At 34.1% G+C, this 14,052-nt stretch overlaps 1 long non-coding RNA gene across 1 annotated transcript; it reads left to right on the top strand.

Annotated features, from left to right (window-relative positions):
* Positions 1-1,876: 1,876 nt before the first annotated feature.
* On the top strand, positions 1,877-13,381 carry LOC126890349 (uncharacterized). The gene is made up of 2 exons (XR_007700287.1): positions 1,877-2,696; positions 12,437-13,381. It is a non-coding gene; the product is annotated as an uncharacterized LOC126890349 (long non-coding RNA).
* Positions 13,382-14,052: the final 671 nt, after the last annotated feature.

Genomic DNA, 14,052 nt, shown 5'->3' with positions numbered 1-14,052 from the left:
TTTCTCAAAATTTATCAAAAATATGCGAATATGCATTTTGCATATTTCCCGAGCTCTAATAATATATATTGTAACTAGCTGACCCGGCAGACTTCGTACTGCCTCAATAGATAAGAACAAACTTTTGTAAACAATAAACTTAAAATAAACAAAAGGAATTCGTAATTAATAAACAAAAAACGCTCGATGTGAATGAGTTTTTATTATTATTTTTAATGAATTACACATAATGTTTGAAGTAATAAAGTTTAGTTAGAAAAAGTTTGCAGTGCAATAGTTGCAATCTTAAATTTGTTTTTCTTATAATGAATAAAACAGCTTTATTTTATTTACATTCAAAACAACCCTGTATTTATAATTGGATTCGGGGTTGTCCAACTATATAGGTGTTGAAAAATAAAATAAAATTAAAATTAAATATCATTAAATAAAATGAAACAAAATTTCATAAAATTGAATAAAAGTTAATAAAAATAAATAAAACTGAATAAACTTAAATAAAAATAATAAATAATTTTAAAAAAATAATAAAATTAAAAAAAATTAATAGAATCTAATAAAAATAATTAAAATTTAATAAAATGAAACAAAATTAATTAAAATTAAATAAAATTTTATAATTTGCTGCTTGTTCTTTTCGTGTGCTCAGAACTTTCCTTCTGCTTGCCGTTCGTCAGAAAAGTTCAGTAGAGATATTTTTTTAAAGTTTCGAAAAATTAAGAAATTCATATTTTGCCCAAATTAAGTCCAAAAGTTAAACAGTTGCACTTTTCTTCGATGAAATTTGTTGCTCGTTCTTCTTCTGTTCTCAGAATATTTCTAAGGCTTAAGATATTGTATTTTGGATACCGATTGAGCTAGAAAAAAAATTTAGTAAGGTTCTGTTCGGAATTTATTAAGCAAGGAGTACACCGAATTAATTTCGTATTTTTCACGTCCTTATTGCGAGAGTTATGACGTCACACGCAACCCTCTTATGACGTAGAGGTATAAAATATAGACATAAACCTACTCCCGGTCCGGTCGAGTACACTTGCAAACTTTCATAAAAATCGGTCAAGTCGTTTCGGAGGAGTATGGCAACAAACACTGTAAAAAGAGCATTTTATACATATAGCTGTAAAAATTTTGGTAGCTACTAAAATGACAATATAAAACCGTATAAACCTTCCCTGAACTTCCACAAATAATTCAATATCAAAATTAGCCAAATCGGTCCACACATTCTCGAGTTTTAGCGAGACTAACGCACAGCAATAGATTTTTATATATAAGATGTAAAATAGGTCAAGTCATTTCGGAGGAGTATGGCAACATACACTGTAAAAAGAGCATTATATACATATAGCTGTAAAAATTTTGGTGGCTACTAAAATGACAATATAAAACCGTATAAACCTTCCCTGAACTTCCACAAATAATTCAATATCAAAATTAGCCAAATCGGTCCACACATTCTCGAGTTTTAGCGAGACTAACGCACAGCAATATATTTTTATATATAAGATGCAAAACTTTAGATGGCTATTAAAAAATAACGGTCGAAGATAGAAAAGTGAAAATTTAGGGTAGTATTTACCTTTGCCTTCCACATCACATAAAATTAAGAAAAAACAGTTTGATCAAAAAAATAAAAAAATATTTTAGGGGGGCAGCCCCCGTTACGACGTACGGATATGAAAAATACATAACAACCTATTCTCGGTCCGGTCAAATACACGTGGAAAATTTCATAAAAATCTATTCAGTCGTTCTCGAGTATGTGTTGGTAACTGTCACGACTTTCTTTTGTTTATATAGATGTAAAATATTTAAATGGCCATTAAAAAATAACGGTTAGTGAGAGAAAAGTGAAAATTTAGGGTTGTATTGTAACGTTGAGTGATACTCATCGTCACTTTATAATATGCATTTCAAAATATTTATTAGGAAAAGCAACTCCCAATAAGTATGCAACCAAATATACTTCAGCGTGTTGTAGGTATTGCCTAGATTTTAATAAGTATTTGGACAAAGTTGGTGACTTTTAGGGGAATTCGTAATCTAGAAGTTGGTCCGTGTGTCGATACGGCTTCCGGCTGACGTGTTTGTCATTGCTTCGGGGAGAGCAGGCCAGCACTTAATTTTCAACTCTTGTACAGAAGACATCTGATCTCCCGATCTCCGGTGGCCATTGCCAGAATTTACCTTTTAGTTGAAAAAGTTATAAGATTAATTTACGTTGGAGGAAGTTTTTATTTTGTTTTGGGTTTTGTGAAGAGTTTGAGGAGAAGAGTTTTTGTTTCCAATACTTTTTTGAAGAGCAATGGGTATGTATTAGATAAATGTCTCGTAGCTATGGTTTTTCCTTGGAAAAAAAAATAGCCCTTTATTCACTGTCAATATCTTACATATATTATCTTTATATGAATTATTACTCTTCAATCATCATATTTGCAATACTTCAATACCATCGCACTTATATTTCTACAGAAAAAAAAATCTTTCATTATATTTCCGGTTCAAAGTAAGTTTGGAATCAATGATCATTTTCCTTTTCTCCTTTATATAACTCCATATAGTAATCTTTGATTACAAGATCCACATTTACTTGTCCAAATACTTTCTTATATTCGGTTAAAAAGCTGTTTCCATTCAAGGATAATCAAGGTCAATGAACTTCAAGCATGGACATCAAACTTCATTTTTTACTTAGAGTTTTTCTCTGTCAAGTTCTGATAAGGTGATACACCTTTTTGTCGAGGCCCTGTTTCTTGTATACTCAAGGACAATCAGCTGATCAAGGTTTTTTTTATTATTTTAGCCACTGGAGAAAAAGGAAATTAAGTCACCGTTTTTGTTTTTGTTGGATATGGAATAAGCAATCAGTTTGGGGTTTCTTTTGGTGTGGATTGGGATTTTATGTTTTTTGGAATCAACATTGATTTTTACCGGTACTAGTAAGTACCTCCTCATCGGACCATCCGTATTGTGGTTGAGTATCTCCCCAGGATTGGAAACCGGAGGATACCTACCTGGCTCTCCCATCGTCAACCTCTCAAGGAGTTTGGAGAAGCCTCCGTCCCTACTTTTGTAGAAGCGACAGGTTTTTATTATAAAATATACATTTTCAATTCTTTTAAATAACTGCTTGCAATATTAATATTTTTTCCAATAAATTAGAAATAACCTTAATAATAATACAAACTCATTTTTTCTAAAATCACCATTTGTAATATTCAATCATTTTTTTTCCACAAGTTTTATCGTTCACTGTTCGTACCACTCATTTAAAATAGTCCGGGAATTATAAACTATATGTTAAGGTGTTGTATACAATATCTACGGTTTTAATTCCTATTTAATAACCTTTATTTCAGTTCAACAGGTATGGTACTCAGGGTTATCACTTAGGTCAGATACGAGATTGTCAACCAATACTGTAACCAATATCCATAATACATTTTTGTTTAAGTAAATAACTTGTGATTCCCAATAACTGTCTTGATCTAACTAATTAAGTTCTTTGTTTTAATTTTTATTGTAATCTCATTGTCGACAGGAGCGTACTTTTCTAGTACAACAGGTACTGATTAGCTAGTTTGTATAAAATTGTATATAGGGGTTATAGGTTTTTCATTAAATTTGTTGGTTGTACATACTTACATGTTTTATTATCCTACCATTTTGAGTAATATTAGTTAGGTACAGCAATATAGATCACGTGGAGAAGAATTTCTAAAATCCTTCCCTGGCGCTCAACACTACTTCTGAATATCTTCTGGGTCAGTAGTTCCCTTTTTTTACATTTCTTTCCTTATTTTACTTTAGTTTCTTAACACTCTAGTACTTCATTAGGTACCGTCTTATTTCGGGCGTGCAAATACGGCCTGATCCTCTCCTGAGTCCACTTGACACGGTCTCTTAAATATCCAGCTAGCCTATTTCTGTAGAACTTAGTCATTTATTAAGCTACCCCATTCAAACAGTATAATCATACGTTACAATTGACGCTCGCCAACGTGGAGCCCGATTTTCAGTAAGACAGTACCTTTCTTTATTTTGTTGCTTATTGTAAATTTTTCTAGTAAGTATCTTTCTGGTTCATAGTTGGATATTTTGTAATTATATAGAGATACATTTTTGATTCCTTTTGTACGTTATTTGTAAAATACACTAGTGCACTTGTATTGCTGTATTGGTACTATTTTAATTTATTTAAAATAATAATTGTGAATCGTGAGTAGGATAATATTTCAACAGGTATATTGGTTGACATTTCGGTCTGGTCGGTTTGGTGATACCTGGATATTTATTTTGAAAAATTTTGAATGATTTATTTTTTTTTGATATCTAGGTACATTACTATTTCTGATTTAGGTGCAGCCACAATATACTACAGTTAGCTAAATTTTTGCTTACCATACCTATATATAATTTATAAAGTTTCATTTTTTTTTATATACATTTTCGTTTAAACAATTACTTAAATTATTTTAAATATCTACCCCAAATATATATCTCGGTTATATTTGGTTTGTCGGTTTGTTAGGTCGTTAGTTTAGCAGCTCGTCGGTTGAGCAGCTTGTTTAGTAGATTGTCGGTTAATTGGGTCGTTAGTTTGTTGGGTTGGGTTCGGTTTGTCGTTGTTGGGTTGGGTTTATTGGTACTAAATTTTTCCTACCACCATGTGTACCTTTCAGCCAGAGCATTTATTAGTTAAGGAGGTAGATTATGAGTTGAGGATAAGAGAAATAGAGGTTGAAGAATCCGCTAAATGTGATAAAAAACGCAGTCTATTGCGTGGTGCTCTTAAACAAGAGCAAGGAAATAGGAGTTTCCGGCAAATTTCAGCTGCATCTATTCCTTTTCTGGAACAACAACAGGGAATAAATGAGACAATTGAGGATCTTACTCAAAAGATATCCAATTTTAGAGGGACTGTCCATGATAGCATGTATTCTAGATACATTTCACGTCTTGCTCATATCTCTGGTCGTGTCCACTTATTATGTTGCTCAGATGAGGAGCAACAACTTTACAAACGCTCTATGTCCATTAGGATTCTCAGTCTAGAAGGTGAACTCGATTCTCGAGTAAATCCTCTAGCCACGTCCACTCCTGTTTCTTCGGTTCAAGCCTCTAATTCCTTGTTACATCCCAAGCCTGTGCAGGTACATAAGTGGGGAGTTTCGTTTTCTGGTGAAGGTCATTATGACCAAGTAATTTCATTTTTAGATAGGGTAGAATGTCTTCGTGTTTCGAGAGGTGTGAGTGAGGAAGATCTTTTTTCGGCTTCTGCCGAATTATTTACAGGCCATGCTTTTACGTGGTTTATAAACAACCGTGGTAGCTTTACCACTTGGACTGGTTTGGCTCAGAAACTAAAATCCGATTTTCTGCCTTATTCTTTCCAAACTGATCTCTTAGACGAGATCAAGAACCGCAAGCAGAAACCTGGAGAATCAGTGACTATGTTTATTAACACTATGTTGGGTATGTGTAGTCGTTTAGATACTCCTTTAACAGATAATGCAAAAATTAAGATAATTTTAAAATGTTTGCTACCTTTTTACCATGCCCAATTGGCACTTGTTGATATAGCCACTATCGAAGACCTGACAGATAAGTGTAAACGGTTAGAAGAAACTCTATCCTGGTCTTTTCATCCTCCTACAACATCTAATTCTGGTGCTGGATTTACCTCTCACTCCTCGAGAAATCGTTCTTGGCAATCTAGACCCTATACACCGAATGTGTCTGTGACTACTCATTCCTTTTCTTGCTGGAATTGTCAGTCGATTGGTCACGCATTTCGGGATTGTTCCAGACCCCAAACCCGGATTTTCTGCCACGGTTGTGGTAAAGATAACACACTGAAACGAAATTGTTTTAAGTGTTCGGGAAACGAGCATGCAGAGGCTCGTACCCTGAGCGTTCCTCAAACAGCAGCCCCATCAGGGAATATGACCGCAGCTGTAGACGAAGCTTCAGGTCCAATACCCGCCAGCAGCTCAAACACACCCTCTCAGGAAGGAAGAAACACTTCCAACCGGAGACCAGCACGCAAACCGAAATCAGGGAAAAAGTAATTGTTGGTAACACTTTAGTTGACTCGTACGGTTCGCTTGATCGTAGATTATTCCCTCCAGTCTTAAACTGGAATTTTAGTAATAAGCATAATCAAGACAAGGAAACAGTTCCAAATTCTATACCAGGTTGTACGGTTGTAAATAATAATAATATGTCTATGTTAATACCAGATAATTTTGAAAATAAATCAGATATTTTGGATTTTGATATAAATTCGTTATTAGTTAGGAAACATAATGATAACCGACCTTATCTTGAAATTGAAATTTTAGGACAATCTTGTTTAGCTCTATTAGATAGTGGCTCTAACATTTCTTTAATAGGTTCGTATTCGCTGAAATTGTTAGAAAACACTGATATTAATGTTATGCCTATTTCTTCTCTGCAAGTCTCTACCGCGGATGGTGCAATCCAGTCAATTACAGGTAAATTTGACACAGAAATCGTAGTTGCCAATATTCGGAAAATGATTACATTTTATGTTATCCCTTCAGTTAAAAATTCTATAATTCTTGGCATGGATTTCTTAAATGCATTTAATAGTACATTAAACTGTTCAGATTTTTCGTTGTTTATATCTTCCTTTAATGTCGCAACTGTAAGTGCCATTCGTGAGTTCTCTAGTTTGTCTAGCTTAGAACAAACCCAGTTAGAGAATATTATCTCTAAATTTTCTTCTATCTCTTCCAAAGATAAATTAGGCCGTACACATTTAATATCTCATACTATCGAAGTGAACACTTCAACTCCGTTTAGACAATATCAATATCCCATACCTCAGGCATGGCAAGCAGATTTAGGTAAAGAAATTGATTCGATGCTCTCTCTAAACATTATCGAACAGTCAAATTCTTCGTATTGTTCGCCGTTATGGATGACGAAGAAGAAGGATGGATCATTCCGAGTATGCTTCGATGGTCGCAAACTCAATAGTATCACTACTAATCGAGATGCTTATCCCATCCCTCGGATAGATATAATTCTTAGCAAACTTCAGAATGCCAAATATATCTCTTCGATCGATTTATCCAAAGCCTTCTTACAAATTCCGTTAAGCGAAGAGAGTAAGAAGTATACTGCTTTCGCTGTCAGTGGTAAAGGGTTATTTCAATTTGTCACAATGCCTTTCGGTCTAGTTTCAGCTCCACAAACAATGTGTCGTCTAATGGACTTGGTTATTGGTCCACAACTTGAACCATTTGTATTTTATTACTTAGATGACATCATAGTTGTTACTCCTGATTTTTCGTCACATATTGAAATATTGGAGAAATTATTTTCACGCCTTAAAGAGGCTAATCTCACTGTTAATTTAGTGAAATGTAATTTTTGTCGTCCTAATTTGAAATTTCTAGGATATGTTGTTGATCATCAAGGTTTGAGAACAGACCCTGATAAAGTAACCGCTATTAAGGACTTCCCCATTCCTAAAACTACTACACAATTACGTAGGATCTTGGGCATGTGTGGTTACTATCGTCGATTTGTGCCTTCTTATTCTACTTTATTATCACCCCTTACTGACCTCCTTAAGAATAGGAAAAAGGGCCAGACTATCACCTGGACTCCTGAAGCCGACGATGCTTTTCATCGTATTAAAGAAGCTCTTACTAGTGCTCCGGTCATGACTTCACCTGATTTCAGTGAACATTTCTACCTCATGACTGACTGTTCAAATACCGCCTCAGGTGGTGTACTCTTTCAGATGAAAGATGGTTCTGAACACCCCATAGCATATACTAGTAAGAAGCTCAATAAAGCTCAAAAAAATTATTCCACTACAGAGCGTGAACTCCTTGCTATTATTCATGGCTTGGAGGCTTTTCGGTACTATTTAGAAGGTCGTAAGTGTACCCTTATTACTGATCATAGCTCGTTACTCTGGATGCATTCTATGCGTAACCCATCCCAACGTTTGTCTCGATGGATTTGTAAGTTGTCAGCCTTTGATTATAATATCGTCCATCGTAAGGCAAATGGTGTTGTAGTAGCTGATGCTTTGTCTCGAACGTTTGATGTCAATCTTCTTGACTTATCCACTTTAGTTCCGGATGCATGGTATCAGAAAATGGTGGAAAAGGTTACCCAAGAACCTGATCAGTATCCTGATTTTAAAGTAGAAAATAATATCCTTTATAAGCATGTTGTTAGTTCAGTAGAAGCTTTGTCTAATATGTCTGATTGGAAAATTGTCGTCCCAACAGCAAACAGGGATGAAATTCTTCGTACTTTTCATGATAATGTGACATCTGGTCATTTTGGTTCTTATAAAACATTTAGTAGGATAGCAGAATTATATTATTGGCCTGGCATGCGCAACTATATTAAGAAATATATTATCTAGATGCAAAGTTTGTGCTACTTGCAAGCCAAGTACTATGCCACAAGCTGGATTAATGGGTACTTTTAGGAACATTGACTTCCCATGGCAGATGATATCCATGGATCTGATTGGACCATATCCTCGTAGTTACAATGGCTATACCTATTGTTTAGTAGTTGTGGACTACTTTACTAAATTTCCACTAGTTTTTCCTCTTCGGAATGCTACTGTCCCTGCCATTGTGAAATATTTGGAGGAACAAGTCTTTTTGTTGTTTGGTGTCCCCCAAATTGTGTCTTGTGACAATGGTCCTCAATTTGTGTCTAAGGCCTTTAAGGATCTTCTAACCAAGTACAAAGTTCAGAAGATCTTTTATAATGCTGCATACCATCCGCAAGCTAATCATAGTGAGCGAGTGAACCGCAGTATTGTAACAGCCCTTAGATCGTACACCAATCCAGATCACAGAGTTTGGGACCAGTATATCCACTCCATAGCTCAAGCCATAAGAACTTCGGTCCATGAAGTTACTCAATGTTCTCCAGCTTATCTGAATTTTGGTAGAAATATTGCTTTGTCTGGTGATTATTTCGGTTTAATTTCAGACAATTCCACAAATATCCCTCAGATCTTTGAGAAACTTCATCGTTTAGATGATGTTCAGACTTTGCCCCCAATATTTGCAGACATCAGGAAGAAGTTGAAATCTTCTTACCTTAAGTCACAGAGTCAATACAATTTGAGGAAAAGAGATTTGCGATTCTTTGTTGGTGATCGGGTATTAAAACGTAATTTTGTTAAGTCAAGTAAAGGTGATGCTATTTCTGCCAAATTTTGTCAGGAATATGTCCCATGTGTTGTCAGTAAAGTAATCTCTCCTTTAATATATGAATTAAAAGATAGTTCGTCCAACAGGAAACTTGGTCGATTTCACATAAAGGACTTACTACCAGATAATACTGTCAACGACTTAGAATCTTCGTCGTCAGAAGAAGAAGATTAACTTAACAGTTTGATCAAGTTAATTCCTCTTTCTAAATTTCAGAAATACTCGATTGTTCAATGAATAGGTTAATGCTTGGATTTTGATTTTAGTCACCAGATAGGGACTCTATGTTTTATCTATTATAGTAATCTTTCTAGCTTTCCATATTCTATGTATCTGAGATTTTATTAGTTTATTATTGAGATTTAGCTTAATTTGGCTTATTATTGAACTGGTATGGAACTGTTAACACCTTGTATGTGATTATGCTTATATATGTCATCACTTATAGATTAGTGTATCTACATAATAGGTTTAGATTAGGATTATCTCGTTTTGTATTTGATTTTGTAGTTTCTACTGGAAAGTTATTTCAGTGCTTAGCATGATTCCTTGGTACATTAGCTTATTTTTGTCTAAAGAAGTCATTGTGATATTTGTTTGGGTAAATGCAATTTTAGTATACAGTGTGATTCCAAAGTTATACTTCATGTGTCCAAATTTTGATAAAGTTAATTGAGATTAAATTTATGATAAAGACTATGAAACCATTTCATTATTTATTGTAGTGAACATTTCTTAGGAAAGTGGTTTGCCTAGCTTGGCTATGCAAATACGTGGGTTCGAGACTTGTTGCTTATCGACTGTGCACCTGATAGGAAGCAGATTTCATTGCTCACAGTTGCCTAGTTCCAAGCCATACCTCAATTAGTTCAGATGCTGAATCTTTATGATAGAATGTTTAATCATCATTTTAATCATGCACTAGGCATTCTTATTCGATTTTCAGTTTACATTCATTCTGAAGAAACTTAGTCTTAACTTGTATGTTTATCTATCCTTCTTAAGCTTTACTATTTTGTTTGTTCTGATAATAATGGTAACTTCTTAAAGATCAGTCCTATGAAAATGTAGCTTTTGCCTACACCAAGGAATTATTGTGTTCGAACATCAGCTTTCCTGGAAACTCATTATTTTTTGTTTGTATTTAAATTAGAGTCAGGATCAACATCCTGTTGTCTGGGAGTAACTAGGGAACATTTTCTTAATCTGCAGTTTCTTTAGAAATTGATTTACTTGTTCTCTAGTATTTCCTTAATTGGATTTATTTATAAGAGTTATAATATGTGACTTCTTGATTTATTTCATGTGTGATGACTTCGAAATATTGGTTAGCTTCTTCTGGCCATTCTTATCAATCTGTTCGCTATAGCTACAGTTAGAGAATCCCAGAATGAGCTAACTTCTGTTATGTCAACTATTCGATTAGGTACCTTTAGGAAGATCTTCCATGGCATCTGATACAATTCGGATGATCAGTTGAATTAGGTTCATGGTACCCAATATGTAATCATTATTAGCACATTTAGTGCTAGGTTGTAGCGTTGATCAATTAAATCTGCCTGGTTGTTCCACCTTGGATATGCTTCAATATAAATCTGTTGTCCACTGTCGGATCAATTTAGGATAAAAGGATTGCTACAATACTTTCTTTTCTTACCAATAGCTCTTATATTTACTTTCATATATACTATGATCTATGTTGGCTTATTGCGAAATGGCTACGAAATCTACTAATTGTTCACTTTGGATATGCTCTATTTAAATCTGTTGTCCATCGATAGAACAATTTTGTATTACTCGTCCCATTCGACATTTTTTTTGAGATTAGGATTTATCTGAATTATGTACTTTAGAAACGGGTTATAATAACTCTTAGGTATGTATGTATGTTGATATGGCATGTGATGTATTCGCCATTTAAGCAACCCATTTACACGACTCATAATTTGCGGTTAGGTATAATCGATCGAGTCAGCTGTAAGTGTGAGTAAGTTAGTCGTTGTATAGGTTATATTGAGTTTGTATTCGAATATTGTTGTTATGGTGTTCTTGTTGACTATAATTTGGGGTTTTATTTAAATCTACTAAATCAACTTGAACACAATTTGGTCTTTAGGGTATATGTCACAGAGGACTGGTACTATGAGTTTGGACGGTGTCCAACGATAGGTTAGTTTATAGTAGTGTAGTATTCGTAGGTTCTTATTATATTTTAGATATTTGTTTTGTTCACGCCTGTGGTGGATCCCACAGCGTGTGATTTTTCTCTGTGGATACTTGAGTTGAGTATCTATATGGGTATATAAATATATATATATATATATATATGTATAATAAAAAAAAATTGTTCATAAGATCAATTTTTTTTCTTACAAGTAATGGGGGAATGTAACGTTGAGTGATACTCATCGTCACTTTATAATATGCATTTCAAAATATTTATTAGGAAAAGCAACTCCCAATAAGTATGCAACCAAATATACTTCAGCGTGTAGTAGGTATTGCCTAGATTTTAATAAGTATTTGGACAAAGTTGGTGACTTTTAGGGGAATTCGTAATCTAGAAGTTGGTCCGTGTGTCGATACGGCTTCCGGCTGACGTGTTTGTCATTGCTTCGGGGAGAGCAGGCCAGCATTTAATTTTCAACTCTTGTACAGAAGACATCTGATCTCCCGATCTCCGGTGGCCATTGCCAGAATTTACCTTTTAGTTGAAAAAGTTATAAGATTAATTTACGTTGGAGGAAGTTTTTATTTTGTTTTGGGTTTTGTGAAGAGTTTGAGGAGAAGAGTTTTTGTTTCCAATACTTTTTTGAAGAGCAATGGGTATGTATTAGATAAATGTCTCGTAGCTATGGTTTTTCCTTGGAAAAAAAATAGCCCTTTATTCACTGTCAATATCTTACATATATTATCTTTATATGAATTATTACTCTTCAATCATCATATTTGCAATACTTCAATACCATCGCACTTATATTTCTACAGAAAAAAAAAATCTTTCATTATATTTCCGGTTCAAAGTAAGTTTGGAATCAATGATCATTTTCCTTTTCTCCTTTATATAACTCCATATAGTAATCTTTGATTACAAGATCCACATTTACTTGTCCAAATACTTTCTTATATTCGGTTAAAAAGCTGTTTCCATTCAAGGATAATCAAGGTCAATGAACTTCAAGCATGGACATCAAACTTCATTTTTTACTTAGAGTTTTTCTCTGTCAAGTTCTGATAAGGTGATACACCTTTTTGTCGAGGCCCTGTTTCTTGTATACTCAAGGACAATCAGCTGATCAAGGTTTTTTTTATTATTTTAGCCACTGGAGAAAAAGGAAATTAAGTCACCGTTTTTGTTTTTGTTGGATATGGAATAAGCAATCAGTTTGGGGTTTCTTTTGGTGTGGATTGGGATTTTATGTTTTTTGGAATCAACATTGATTTTTACCGGTACTAGTAAGTACCTCCTCATCGGACCATCCGTATTGTGGTTGAGTATCTCCCCAGGATTGGAAACCGGAGGATACCTACCTGGCTCTCCCATCGTCAACCTCTCAAGGAGTTTGGAGAAGCCTCCGTCCCTACTTTTGTAGAAGCGACAGGTTTTTATTATAAAATATACATTTTCAATTATTTTAAATAACTGCTTGCAATATTAATATTTTTTCCAATAAATTAGAAATAACCTTAATAATAATATAAACTCATTTTTTCTAAAATCACCATTTGTAATATTCAATCATTTTTTTTCCACAAGTTTTATCGTTCACTGTTCGTACCACTCATTTAAAATAGTCCGGGAATTATAAACTATATGTTAAGGTGTTGTATACAATATCTACGGTTTTAATTCCTATTTAATAACCTTTATTTCATTTCAACAGGTATGGTACTCAGGGTTATCACTTAGGTCAGATACGAGATTGTCAACCAATACTGTAACCAATATCCATAATACATTTTTGTTTAAGTAAATAACTTGTGATTCCCAATAACTGTCTTGATCTAACTAATTAAGTTCTTTGTTTTAATTTTTATTGTAATCTCATTGTCGACAGGAGCGTACTTTTCTAGTACAACAGGTACTGATTAGCTAGTTTGTATAAAATTGTATATAGGGGTTATAGGTTTTTCATTAAATTTGTTGGTTGTACATACTTATATGTTTTATTATCCTACCATTTTGAGTAATATTAGTTAGGTACAGCAATATAGGTCACGTGGAGAAGAATTTCTAAAATCCTTCCCTGGCGCTCAACACTACTTCTGAATATCTTCTGGGTCAGTAGTTCCCTTTTTTTACATTTCTTTCCTTATTTTACTTTAGTTTCTTAACACTCAAGTACTTCATTAGGTACCGTCTTATTTCGGGCGTGCAAATACGGCCTGATCCTCTCCTGAGTCCACTTGATACGGTCTCTTAAATATCCAGCTAGCCTATTTCTGTAGAACTTAGTCATTTATTAAGCTACCCCATTCAAACAGTATAATCATACGTTACAGTATGTATCTTTACGTTCCACATCATATGCAATTAAAAAAAAAGAGTTTGTCTGAAAAAATAGAAATAAATATAAGTGTGGCAAGCCCCCTTAAGACGCACGGGTATGAAATATAGATAACGACCCACTCCCGGTCCGGTCGAGTACACTTGCAAACTTTCATAAAAATCGGTCAAGTCGTTTCGGAGGAGTATGGCAACAAACACTGTAAAAAGAGCATTTTGTACATATAGCTGTAAAAATTTTGGTGGCTAATAAAATGACAATATAAAACCGTATAAACCTTCCCTGAACTTCCACAAATAATTCAACATCAAAATTAGCCA

The sequence above is a fragment of the Diabrotica virgifera genome, chromosome 8 (genome assembly GCF_917563875.1).
Source record: "Diabrotica virgifera virgifera chromosome 8, PGI_DIABVI_V3a".
NCBI classification, from domain to species: domain Eukaryota; kingdom Metazoa; phylum Arthropoda; class Insecta; order Coleoptera; family Chrysomelidae; genus Diabrotica; species Diabrotica virgifera.
Note: the sequence above shows the minus strand (reverse complement) of the source record. Positions and strands in the feature narration are given on the sequence as shown.